The sequence below is a fragment of the Squalius cephalus genome (genome assembly GCF_949319135.1).
Source record: "Squalius cephalus genome assembly, chromosome: 6".
NCBI classification, from domain to species: Eukaryota; Metazoa; Chordata; class Actinopteri; order Cypriniformes; family Leuciscidae; genus Squalius; species Squalius cephalus.
In genome coordinates, this window is record NC_137127.1 from 44,362,665 (window position 1) to 44,376,283 (window position 13,619).

Sequence of the window (13,619 nt, forward strand, 5' to 3'; positions counted from 1 at the left end):
TTTAGAGCTCTGTTGGCTCTCTGATTTGTGGAATTTTCTGTACTGCATCATGGGTAATGTAGTTTTTCACCAGGAATTCAGCTGTTAATACAATTATTTAAAAAATAAGTTGACGGGTTGCTTCAACAAAAGCATAAACTACCGATTAACAACCTGATAACTCACAGTAGGTCTGTCTTTAAAGGTGCAGTGTGTGGTTTTTAGCGCATCTAGTGGTGAGGTTGCGAATTGCAACCAACAGAAGGTACGGTGGCCGAGACAGCAGAGAGTCGCCAGTTAAGCAATGAGGTTTCTTTACAAAGATAAATTTAGAAATTTTGTTTACTTAATTATTCAGTAAAATTATGTTATTGCGAATATTATTGTTACTTGTTCATCATTGTGCCAGTGTTTTATTCACTGACTTTAGCTAGCTTCTTTGCACAAAGAACAATATAGTGACGAAATGCGTTTGTCCTTTTAGGGCCACTGAAACACGGTGGCGCAAAATGGCTATTTCAATGGAAAGGGACCCGTGGTGTATGTAGATAGAAATGGCTCATTCTAAGGTAATAAAACATAAGAGTTTATTATGTAAGGTCTGTTTACACCACTGAAAACATAGTTATGTACATGATATTGCATTTCTGTCAACAGATCCTCCTAAATATTACACAATGCACCTTTAAAGGTTTATAAGTTATTGCTAAAAATGTATTTCTGTATGGACAACCTGACAACCTGAAGTGCTAGAATGGGTTAGCAACTTTTAGAAACTGAAAGTTTAGATGTCGGAAATAAAATGAAGCTCTCTCTCACATGACATTTGTAGATAATGGCACAGTGAAAAGAGACAGTGAGAGTGCGAATGGAAAAGAAAATAACATGGACTATTTAATTAAATTTGTTCAGATTAATTGGCTCTGGGGGCACACTGAGTGAGGATGAAACAGTCAATCCTCTGAGGTGACAGAAGTACAGCATTACCCAGATCATAGACTCTTCAGCTCCAGAACATTTCAATCTCAGCTCCTCCATATTCTCCCTCAACACAGACAAATTAGCCTCTTTTGTTTATATTATAAATAATATTATAAATATTCATACATTTTCCCTGCAGAATGTTTGTGCACAGAACGAATAAGCACCATAAAAGGAGCATTAATCGATCTGATCATTACATGAATTACTCATCTCATGTGATCAAAGCCAAGTTGAAAAACACAAATGACATTTGGGAGCCACAGAATTTAAGACCTGGAATACAGTTTTACTGCATAAAGGTATCTAATAGCTTTAGTGGGGACTTTTACTGTGTTTTTCTGTCTAGTGTATATCAACATACACTTCCATAAGATTGTGTTTCCCAGTCGAAATAAAATAATAGGGGGTGAAAATGACACTAAATGAGCCTTGTGCATCAATTTAAAAAAGATACTCTGAAGTTTTTAGAGGACAAAAATGTCCACGTCAAAAAACTGTCACAAAAATTTGAAGCTTTCGAACACAGACTTAAAGGGGTGGTTCAGGATTTTGGACATCGGACCTCATTTCCAAGTGAGCCTGGTTGTTATTTATCAGTGGAGACAGTTTTCAAAAATTTTCACCCAGCCCTTCCAGTTGCATAGTTCGCCGGTGCTAGGCTAGCGCGAGTCAACGGTGCACGTTAGCCTGCCATTAAAACAGTTTTACCCACTCCACAGTACACCAAAAGCAAATAAATTATAACGCCAGACTATCGATGTAAATGTCTGTTGAGAGAATAATGTTAGAAATCAAACTACCCTTTCATTGCATTGCAATAGTTATACTTTGTTCCCTGTATTTATAAGCAGTCTACAGCAGCGGCGGAGTGATATTAAGTTACCTAGGCAACCGAGACTACTACTAGCTAGCTAGACGTCCCGACTGTAGTGTGCTTCTGTTCTGTGTTTACTTTTCGGCGCAGTACTACTAACCGGAGCAAAGTAAAATTCCACCGCTACTGAGAAACTAGTTCCTGTAAATGTAATGTGATCATTAAGATGCAAGGGTAGTTTGATTTCTAACATTATTCTCTCAATAGACATTTACATCGATAGTCTGGCGTTATAATTTATTTGCTTTTGGTGTACTGTGGAGTGGGTAAAACTGTTTTAATGGTAGGCTAGCAGTTACCGTTGACTCGCGCTAGCCTAGCACCGGCGAACTATGCAACTGGGAGGACTGGGTGAAAATTTTTGAAAACTGTCTCCACTGATAAATCAGTGCCTCCAGAAAAACGTGATTATGCGATCGCATGATTCAATGCATAATCAGCCAAAGTCGCATATTTATGCGGGGGACGCATTTTTTCAAATACGCCGCACTTTCGCCGCATAAATTGCAGATTTCCGCGCGCAAAATATGCGGGCTTGCATGATTTCATAATCCCTGCATTTTCGTTGCAAAAAGTCACATATATCTTAGCAGAAAGTTGAAAAATGTTGCGTTTACTTCACACAAGCGCAGCCATTTCCCCTGTTCCCACGGGAACGTTATGAAGTGACGTAATTACGCGACATCATTGAAAAGCTGCAAACCCCGCGATGCCGATGAAACCATGATGAAGCCCGCAAAATCATTCTCATTTGCCAACAAACATAAGCGCAAAAGAACGCGCAAAGCAGTTTCCCAGTGTGTTACATGACAGCACACATTTTATTTTTTTATATTTTATTTATTCATTTTTACAGAAGTTGTAGCATATTCATTTTGTAAAGCTACAGAACTTGTTCGACTCATCAATGTTTTGTAAGTTTGAGCCATGTGTTTATTAAGGTCTGCAATAAAACAAGATGAGAACTTCAATATTCCCAGCACTTTATGTGATGTAGTATGCTTGCTTATCATAGGAAGTAATAAGAAATGACTCTTTACATTAAAGTAGTAGCCTAGGCCCTAGTGAATAGGGTGTTGGGGGAATCACTTTTTTTTCTCTTTTTCATCAAACATTTTGCAAGTTCCCGAATTTTTGCAAGTTCCCGCAATTTCATCGCATAAAATTGCATAAATATCCCGCATATTCCATCGCATTTTTTAAGAAAACGTGCCGCACATCAAGGATTTTTGCCCGCAACAATCACAAAAAAACTCCGCGTTTTTCTGGAGGGACTGATAAATAACACACATGCTAACTTGGAAATGAGGTCCGATGTCCAAAATCCTGAACCACCCCTTTAAGTTTGGTCTCATTTTAAAGACCCTTGGCTGATTTTTGTTGAAGTAAAAAACAAAAGTTAAAAAAGTCAAACAAAAAGTTATAGAGGTTTAAGCTTATGAAAATGATTTATGAACATTATTTTATATAAAATAAATATTTAATAAAACATATTGAACTCTGCTAGAAAATCAAAGCCATAAATCTAAACAAGTTGAGGTTGATATCTCAAAATATTAGCTTTCGGTAAGATTTTGTTTGGGCGCAGTACCGAATTTTCCCCATTAGATGCCAGCAAAGCCTCACTGGTGCACACAGTGGTTGGATTTGTGATTTGCAGTAGTTTTTCTCTCTCAAATATGACAATAATTATCAATTATTAAATACAATTTAAAATAAAATTATTAAATATGATTTAAAAAAAAATATTACACACATACAAACCACTGACATCCATATGAACACCCACACACAATTATAACTGCATCATTTATCCAATTGGCTCTATAATATGCAGAAGCAGAAAAAAGCAATAAAGTGAGTATTTTCTTAATAGGCCAAACCTGAGAAAATGGCACCATCTGGTAAAAAACATTTTTGTTTTGAAAAATAAAAAAGTAACATTTTAATGTGTCCGTGCCAAAAGACTGAAATCCTGTTAACAAAGATTGCATCATTGTATAGTTAAATGGCCATGGGATTAAAAATTGCAGTTTTAATTGGGATAAGGTCCTGAGTGAAACTATTTGCAGTTGGCATTAACACAGGCAAAATGGTACAAAAAAACAACGACAAAAAACTGAAAAAGACTGAAAAATGTCCATAAGGTCGCACAAGGGTTACGTGACGCACTGTTGGCAATGGTCCGGTTTCACAGCCAAGGCTTAGATTATGCCAGGATTAGGCTTTACTTAATTAGGACATTTAAGTAGCTTTTATAAATATGCATTAGAAAGAAAAGAAAAAGACAGTACTGATGTGCATCTTGAGACAAAACAATGGCACTGACATAATTTAAGATATATCAGTGCAAAGTTGCTTTCAGTTAAAACAGCTCAAACATGCATTTCAGTCTGAGACTAGGTTAAGCCTGGTCTGTGAAACTGGGGGAAAATGAACTAATGTGTGAACTAAACGTGAGTCAAAACATGTGAGCTATTCTTTATTTTCTATAAGAAAATCTTTAAATACTCCATCTAGTGCCTTCTGAAATAGACCATAAAACATATTAGCGATGTTCAAAAGGACTTTTTACTAAATCAATTACCTCAATGACTAGCTGACTAATCGGCCTTGAGGAAGCCTTGTGTAAGTAAGCCGGTTTCAGGGAGCGTTCAGACATATTCTTGCGTTCAAAAACAGCTAGACAGAGTGCAGAGCACGACGAGAAGTGTTTTTCAATGTCTGGACTGCGTTTAACGTGACTTGGTGTGACTTAAAACGCAACACTCGTGGAAGGATGTTCAAAAGAACAGCTTGAGATGTGACGTGTGTGACATGACGTCTTTCGCATTTCAGAGACTGTATATACCGTGAAAACTGTCTGACGGCTCAAACGCAACATGCTGTGAGCATGCTAAAAATATGTCATAATAAGAAAATAAATATAAAACAGTAACTAGGATACCATTGTGACTAATCACGTGTGTGTGTTTTTGTTCCTCTATTTCATTCCCTTGTTTTTCACCCATGAGAAAAGACTCGTTCGACCGGGCTTTCGTCAAGGTCATAAAGGTTAGTTAACAAATGACATAAGCTCTCCATTCAGGAAGGCAAACACTTGAGCAAACGAAGGCTTCACTGCTTTGTTCTGAGTTTCTGTCTTGAGATGTCAGCCTATGTTCACCTAAAATGTCTATGAATATCTTATGGCCTGAATCGAGGATTACCTGTGAGCCTTGAGGGACTCGTGAGGGATCTTTTAGCATTAAACACTCAAAGAAACACTCAAAATAGCAGCAATTGTCTCGACGCAATGTGTGGTTCAGGTGATGGATTTATAAATGTGAGAAACGCACAGTACTTCAAATCTCTTCCATCAACACTTCGGGATGCCAAGGCTGCCATGTTAATGATAAAACAGAGTTGTTTTTTTTTAGTTATGTTCAGTTCATTTTTAGATTAGCTCAGTTATCTCGTCACTATGGTCAATAATTGTTTGCTTCTGGCTACGTGACTAACAGTGTGTGCGACAAGCAATTTGTCTGTCCACAGCAGACACAAATCACAGCCAATCAGAAGAGCACGTGGGCGGAGTCTCTCTACAAGTGCACTGCTGCTGTGTCTCACTCATGATGAAATGGATAAGTGTGTACAAGTATGTACTCAAATAAATAAATAATTAAATGATTTTAACATTAGTCAAAATCTGAACACAGTGATCGACACAATCTTTGTCATGGACTAATTGTTTGTTCACATTTTGAACAGGTCTGAGGTAAATTGTTCATTATGGTGTCACCCAAAATGATATTCTAACTCATTAATTAAACAATTTTAGTATGTTACAAAACATACAAGTACCTAAGCTGATCACTGAGCTGTCAGTCATGATGTACCCGAAATAGAAACCACTGCAAAAATAAAATCCCCTGTCGCTTGTCGTGTATCACAGATGGTTGGGACAAAAACTCTGTTTAGCATGAAAAATAACATTTGGTTAGGACACTGTGTAAAGCATAAGAGTCATCTACAATTTTTGCCATTGCTGATTTTCTCCCCATCACTATATGAAATATCCTGCAGGCTTCAGCGGGAATATATCAAACGCAAATGAAGCATCACAAGAGTTATATGAATGAATTCAGAGTATATTCAGATAGTGAAGTTCTGCATCAAGGGTCGGCTGGAGTTCTGTAGCCAGTTGGTCACAGTTCATTAAGCCTAATGGTAAGTCTGCATTTTCTCATTTATGGGCTGTTGTTTTTTTATGTAAACACATGCTAGATGGATGTCGTTGACATTTGCAATCACGTCTCACGTCTTTTGCAGGATCTTGCGCAAATCTTTTCTGTGTGAACCGGCCCTTAGTGTGTTAAGTTTGCCTCACTACTGATGTGTTGAATTAAACAGCAGGGTCTTCGCACACATTATTTGTTTGGGTGCATATACATATTTGTAATTATGACAGTAAGTAAATCAGCTAAATATGAAGAAACGGTCGTCACGAGTGACATCCTCGTAGCTCAACCAAAAGTCATGATTTTAGCTGTAAAACCTTTTCTAACGTTGTAACATTTGCAAGACAGCACACTCGTTTGTGTAGCTCGTGTCAGGTTGAACTCTCTTTCTTCTTGTAATGCAATGGTTTATGACACGAAACCATAAATGCAATTTGACAGCCATCAAATGCACTCTTGTGATTGCTTTGCAGCTCAATGAAAACAGAAGTTAAAAATCATCAAATTATCCCCGGAGGACATGAGCGCAGCTGCCTGATGTGTGTGGATGTGTCGTGGGCCTGAGCACACTGAATCTCCAGTCTTTATGGAAATCATGTCAATGGTTATGTGAAGGGTTATTATTGTTTATCAACAAAACAAATGGAAACATTTTATAGCCCGAGGACATTAATGGTGCTGAAACATGATTAAACCCTCACATGTGCACTTTGCACATGATGACCTGTCAAAAAGCGCATTCAATTTTCTCAGTCTGTCAATCAAAGCTTCAGCAAATGTTGTTTTAAGCCCTGTTTACGCCACCAGCGAACTGAACTGAATTTTCAATGAGAGTTGCCCAGCTAACAGGGAACATTCTCAGAACTTTAGCTATAACCTCAAACTTATGAACAAGCGGAACGTGAATAGAATGTTTGTCCAAAGTGAACTTTTACTCGTTTCAGAATGTTCAGAGAACGTTCAAAATGAACATTCCCATAACGTTTGCAAAATGATCAAATGAAATTGTTCCTTTGACGTTCATATAACGAAGAAAAGTCAGTTTAAAACATGTAAATAACTGGATGTTTTAAACGTTCAGAGAACATTCAGAAATAATGTTTTTACCTTAATGAGAATGCTAATAAAACGTTTTTAGAGCATATTGTCGTTAGCTGAGTAGTGACTTCCAGTGGCATGACAAACAGTGACCTTTTGCGGATGTGGGCACATGACAAGGCTTTATGCAAATTCAGAGTGACTTGATACAAACTTACACTTCATGATCTCACCTGGCAAAGCGAGTTAACATAGCCAGTTTGCATTTTTTTACACCATATCGAATCAAAACTAGGAAAATCATGTTTAGGCTATAACTAAAATATCAGTGCATCTGCAAGTATAGTCACTCATTTGCTAACATCGACTATAAAACAAGATCTTGATTTTGATAAGCATCTGCAAAATGAACAATGAACATTTCTGTAACCATGCTCCCTCTGTCCAAAACCCAGTACTTAAAAGATATGCCAAGGAACCTGAACATCTAAAATGATTACCTGGCAGTAAACCTTTCTGATTGGCTGATAATACACAAGGGCAGGCTGCTCACCTGACCCTTTTTCTGTTTACAAATCTGTTTATTTAATGCAGTTTTAAGTCCAATAATTCGGCCATTGTACTACTGTAACAGTTTAAATATAAAAAAAAATGTAATTGACGATACGTACCTGTCCAGAAAAGCTATAGATTACAGACACGTTGTTAATTAACAACGATGTGTTTGGCGCATTTGCGCTCTCCGCGCGCGCGTGACAGAGCGCGCAGCGTGACTGTAGTTTATTTCTCCCTGACAGACTGATGTTCCCTCAAACAAACCGGGGAACGTTTAATCTTTCATTTGATGTGGTTAATGAACTTTAAGATTGTAATGGCACTTCGTATTAAATTCATTTCGATGTCATGGTTTTAAAATGATCCTGTTGACCGTTTAGTTCTGAGATTGAGGTGAAAGGAGAACCGCGCTTTTCACGCTTCTCGCTTATCACAATGGTTTAAGATTGACAACCGAGCCCAGATATCCGTCACAGTAGTCTCAGCTGGTAATCCTTGTAGTTCATCATATATTTGGGAAATCGGTGGGTCTGCTAGAGGGAAGGGTAATAAAAATGACCGAGTTTCCCCACAGCCAGCGCGCGCGAACAGATGCGCAATAAATGCTGCGCGACGTCAGGAGCCACCTGAGATAAATAGGTTGTTTTACAAAGACACATTATCTTGAGCTATTTTCTGTGCTTAATCATTCAGAGACACGAGCATTAATTCTAGGCTACTACGATGCCTTTGACGTTTATTCTGGAGGAGTGAGCAAACAGCTAGCTGAATAAGCAGAATGGCGCTCAATCTATTTGAATCTAAACAAACTCGAATCTTTAAGTAAACATTCGAATGTATTTAAAAAGCAAACAAATTCAAATACATATTCACACCGCATACTGGAGCTTGTACACTTTTTTTCACGTCTTGTACATGCCCCATGGAGTGAGTGCATGCACAATTATTGATTACGAATTTAAGTCTTTTATGTGTCGCTTAAGTACAAGTGAATCTGGTTTAACACCCACAAATGTCAGACTATGTTGCTAAGAAGCATATTAAAGGAGAGAATCGGACATAATGATTTATGTCATGTTAAGAACCGTGTGTCGTGCTCCACGATTTAAGGTAAAAATGCGCACACTTACCCAAATGTTTTCAGAAGGCACTGAGCTTCTGCCACTCATCCAAAAAAAAAAAAGAAAAAAAAAAAAAAAGAAGAAGAAAAGCCGAGCACTAAGTAGCCTTATGTTCCTATATCCTGAGTGCCGAGAAGCCAAAGCACTGTAGCGCGTGCCGGTCCCCCTGTCCCGAGCGCGAGCACATCACAATCTGAATCTGTCAGTGCAGCGGAGGAATTTCCAGCGCTCGCGCAGCGCTCTGCTGTTGGTTAATATAGTGGACGCCAGTGAATGCCAGAGACGGCTATGGACCGGGCAAGCTTAATCAAAACTCTACGTCACTGCGGGTTCAGTTGATAAACAGAAAGCTGTAACGCGTCTCACAACGCGTCGGTGCTCATAATAAGACCAACTGTAAAAGGAAAATGAGGACAGATAGGCATAATCTGAAACGATAGTTCACAAAATGCAGTTACACTGAATAGCCTATGGAACATGTGCAGACTGATATCAGCAAATAGAAATTGCCAGTATATATTAGGCTATTAGACATCCATGATAGATAGATAGATAGATAGATAGATAGATAGATAGATAGATAGACAGACGGATGGATAGATAGATAGATAGATAGATAGATAGATAAATGGTAAAATGGTAAATGGACTGCATTTATATAGCGCTTTCACAGACCTATGGCCACCAAAGCGCTTATAGCCTCACATTCACCCATTCACTCACTCATTCATACACTGACGGCGGTAGATAGATAGATAGATAGATAGATAGATAATCACTAATTACAAAAAACTAAATACAAATATGATATGTAGTCACTAAATTAATATGAGGTCATAAAAGATGTGCAATAACACAGAAGAATCTGAAAAGTTTTGTTTCAAATCACTTTACATGAATTGTAATGTCACACCGCAGGACGGTGATGGAACTGCTTGAATTTTCATGTCTTCAGACTTTTGTCTTTTCATGTCTTCAGACAAAGTTTTTACACATTTCATTTATAAAATCTTTCTTTGTGTTATATTACTGTATCTTGGTATTAGCTTTCAGAAAATTGAGGGAAAATTGACTGAGGGAATGACTTCTCTCTTTCTCTATCCTGATCATCGTAATCAAGCTCTAAAATATAAGTCTATCTATCATGGCTTATATATTTTGCTATTGGATTAAATGGGAACACAAAAATTATATTTGATGTCGTTTTAGTTCACCCGTCTACGATGACTTCCGCTTCTGAGAACCGTGCAAATAGAAGTTCAAAAGTGGTTCAATAGAAGTTAAGCTCATCTCTAAAGAAGAGTTGTTTTTTTCACACCCTATAATATATATTTCATTGATTTACAGGGAGAAAGTGTGAGAAAAGAGAAACTGCTGTCTACATCTTTTAGTGGATTAGATGACAAGACTAACAAAACCCAGCAGTGATTCTCTGTTTCCATTACAGATTCAGTATCTTTAGTAAGTACAACTAGTATAATTGAACCCCAATAACCATCAGCACCCACAAGTTTCTAAAGCACATTTTCACACACTGCAAAATATCCTCTTTTAACCTTCAGTCCCCAGTCAACACTAAGACATTAAAGGTTGCCTGAAAATGTGTCTCTTTATGTGTGCTTTTATGGCATTATTTGTTAGATTTTATTGTGTAATATAAATGATGCAGAAGGCAGCTACAAGCAGCAGATGTTTAATCACTGACACTATTCTGAACACACACTTAATTTACTACCTTTTTAATGACTGATAAGAGTGTTATTGTCCAAACACTGATACGCATCTGACGTCTGTCTCATCCGTCTCTCCGTGCGGAGGTTGGCTGTTTAAGGTGCGTTATTCTGAACTGGTATAGAGGTATCCCTATGATGGAGGAAGACTAGAGATTTGCTGTGATGATGGAGTGAGGAGCAAAATAACACAGACAGCAAAAGAATACTAAACAGCTTCGGCTTGAAAACCTCAGAAATTCAGTCAAGTCAAAGATGAGGAGCACTTGAGCTTTTTCCCAAAACTAGAGACACGACTCCCTGCGAGGAAGCCTGCTTTGATAAAATAATAAAAGTGAAAATGAGAGCACCATGGAAATCAGCCGAGAGTATCCACTGTACACACAGACAGATGAAAGAAACGCGTGTAGGGGGATGCAGGATGAAGGAGGTGGACATGAGGAAGAGGAGACGTGACACAGACAGAGATATTTATGGGATACGGACGGCATGGCCCGCAGGCCCAGGGGCTCTTGGGAAAGGGCAGGCCGCATGACGAGACTCAGATGCGTTTCCGAGCGCTCTTTCATGACGAGTGCGAACGCCAGGGGCCGCATTAGAGTTATGCAAATCAAATGCAAATTTCATGTGTCACTTTAATGATATGCTAATACCCGGTGTTATCTAAATGCCGTAAAGACAGGAGTCTGTCATCTAATTGGGAGGGACGGGTAAGAGTCAGGGCAAGGTGTTTTTACAGATGCATGAGATGCTATCGTAATTGACAGACCAGTCTGTGTGTGTGTGTGTGTGTGTGTGTGTGTGTGTGTGTGTGTGTGTGTGTGTGTGTGTGTGTGTGTGTGTGTGTGTGGATTACGACACAGCTGTGCTGGGGAACGAAATTAAATTGACAATCATTTCTACCTAATCCCACTGTCAGATAAGCAGGCCTTTTATCTCATCATCAAAGACACAGAGTGGCCTTTGTCAAGAGTACACACTCCAATCGGGTAAACTCTCCTGTGCAGAGTGATTGGAGGAGGCGCGCAGGGTTCGACCCACGTGGGTGTAATTAGCGTTAATGGGATAGTTGATCAGTATAATTACTGAGGCTGCTGTTATTCTAATCGTGGGGATTTATAAGGGTGTCTGTGTCCTCTGCACATCAGCTACCTCTCATATTTCAGATGGTTACAACCTGCATCGCTGATTATAATAATCGCATGCCGCAATCAGGGCGCAGGTTTCTTTTCAACGCGAGTGCATTTGTGGCCGCTGTTCTCGTGAGATTGCACTGTAAAAGTTGTAAATAAAACAAAGATTATTTGAAATGTTTTAAAGAAAATACTAGTGTAAAAATTATTTTCAAAGTTGTAAATGAAATAAAGATTGTACACTTTAAAATCCATTTTTTTTTTTGTTGTAAATAAAACAGATTATTGGGTTATGTTATACAAGAAAATACTACCCAGTAAAAATTATTTTTCAAAGTTGTAAATGAAATAAAGATTACTGTAGTATGTTTTACAAGAAAATTATACACTTTAAAATCTATTTTTTTGAAGTTGTGAATAAAACAGATTATTGGGTTATGTTATACAAGAAAATATTATAGGGTAAAAAAATATTTTTCAAAGTTGTAAATAAAACAACGATTATAGGAGAATGTTTTTCTATAAAATAATACACTGTTGTAAATAAAAAAGTTTCTTAAAGTATGCCTTACAAGAAAATACTATACTGTAAAAAAATATTTGTAAATCAAAAGTTAATCAAAGATTATTTGTAAATCAAAGTTTATTGGATTAGGATTTACTAGAAAATACTACACTTTAAAAAATAATTTTTCGAAGTTGTAAATAAAAACGTTTTACATTTTACAAAAAAATACTATTTTAGTCTTTCTGTCACGGGTGGTTGCAGGAAGGCAGACGGAGACGAGGATATAATTCCAAAACAAAGGTTTATTGGTAATTAAACACAGGACGGCAGAACAGGTAGCAACACACACTAAATATAACTGAACTGATAATGACAGTAACCATGGAGACGAAGGAGTGGTGGGAAAAGAACAAAGGAAAAGAGGAAAAGAGAGGTAGATAGAAAGAGGGATGGAGGGGGCTCAGGAGGAGGACAAAGAGTAGGTGAATGGCAGACAGAAGGTAGGAGGGACCAGGGCGGAGCAGACTGTGCAGGCGGCCAGGGTGGAGCAGACGGATGGAGGAGCCATGGTGGAGGCAGGGCTGGCGACTCCAGGGGGCCGACTGACGGAGGTGGAGCAGGTGGAAGAGGATACCCGGATGAAGCCGGAGAGCCAACGAGCCAAGGTGATGCTGAGGATCCCGAGGGACATGGCGATGCCGATGGCTCTGGCGACCAAGGTGCAGGCGGGGATCCAGAAGGCCGCGGTGGAGCCGGAGCAACAGAGGACCAAGGAGGAGCTGGAGGGAGTGAGGAGCCCAACGGAGCCAGAGGGACGAAGGGACGAGGCGAAGCCAGAAGAGTGTAGTCCCGGAGGGAGGGACGAGGGAGCACGGCGGAGCTGTTGGACTGATGGACCTCGGTGGAGATGAGGGAGGTGGGAGCCAAGGTAGAGCTAATTGACCACGGTGGAGATGAGGGAGGTGGGAGCCAAGGTAGAGCTAATGGACCAACGGGCTGAGGTGGAGTCCTGGTCGCGGGGCCGGAAGCAGAGACCAGGGATCCACCGACCATGATGGAGCTGGAGACTGGCAGACCCGCGGCGACCCCACATCACAGAAGGTGGAATATGGGTAAGCTGAGGGGCTGACAGGAAGCAGCGGAGGCATGGATGAGGAGATTATGATGGGAGGTGGTGGGAGAGGGAGGCTGGGTGGGAGTTCAAGAACAGGCTCAGGTTCTGGATCAGATTCAGGCTCAGATTCTGGAACAGATTCAGGCTTGGGAACAGACTCAGGCTCGGGAACAGACTCAGGCTCAGGAACAGGTTCGGGAACAGATTCAGGCAGCGGCGGCCATCTTTGCTGAGGGCTCAGGCGGTGAGGCGGCGGACATCTTTGCCGAAGGCTCGACAGGCATGACGTGAAGAAGCTCTATAAGGGTGGTCTCACAGGACGAGACTCTGGAAGGGTGGTCTCGGCGGGATGAGACTCTAGAA

The 13,619-nt window shown here is 39.6% G+C and overlaps 2 protein-coding genes across 6 annotated transcripts in view; one reads left to right on the forward strand and one right to left on the reverse strand.

The window, feature by feature from the left end:
* lbhl (LBH regulator of WNT signaling pathway, like) overlaps window positions 1–13,619 on the forward strand; it is a 489,980-nt gene that overhangs the window by 282,214 nt on the left and 194,147 nt on the right. The gene's annotated exons all lie outside the window — the stretch shown is intronic.
* The window catches only part of sphkap (SPHK1 interactor, AKAP domain containing), a 140,693-nt gene that overhangs the window by 48,199 nt on the left and 78,875 nt on the right, over window positions 1–13,619 (reverse strand). Inside the window, exon 1 of one of the 5 annotated variants that reach the window (XM_079874333.1) lies at window positions 8,781–9,176. The exons of the other annotated variants lie outside the window; for them this stretch is intronic. The gene's annotated coding sequence lies outside the window, so the exon portion shown is untranslated. Of the gene's footprint in view, window positions 1–8,780; window positions 9,177–13,619 lie in introns of those variants that run through there. 5 annotated transcript variants of the gene reach the window in all.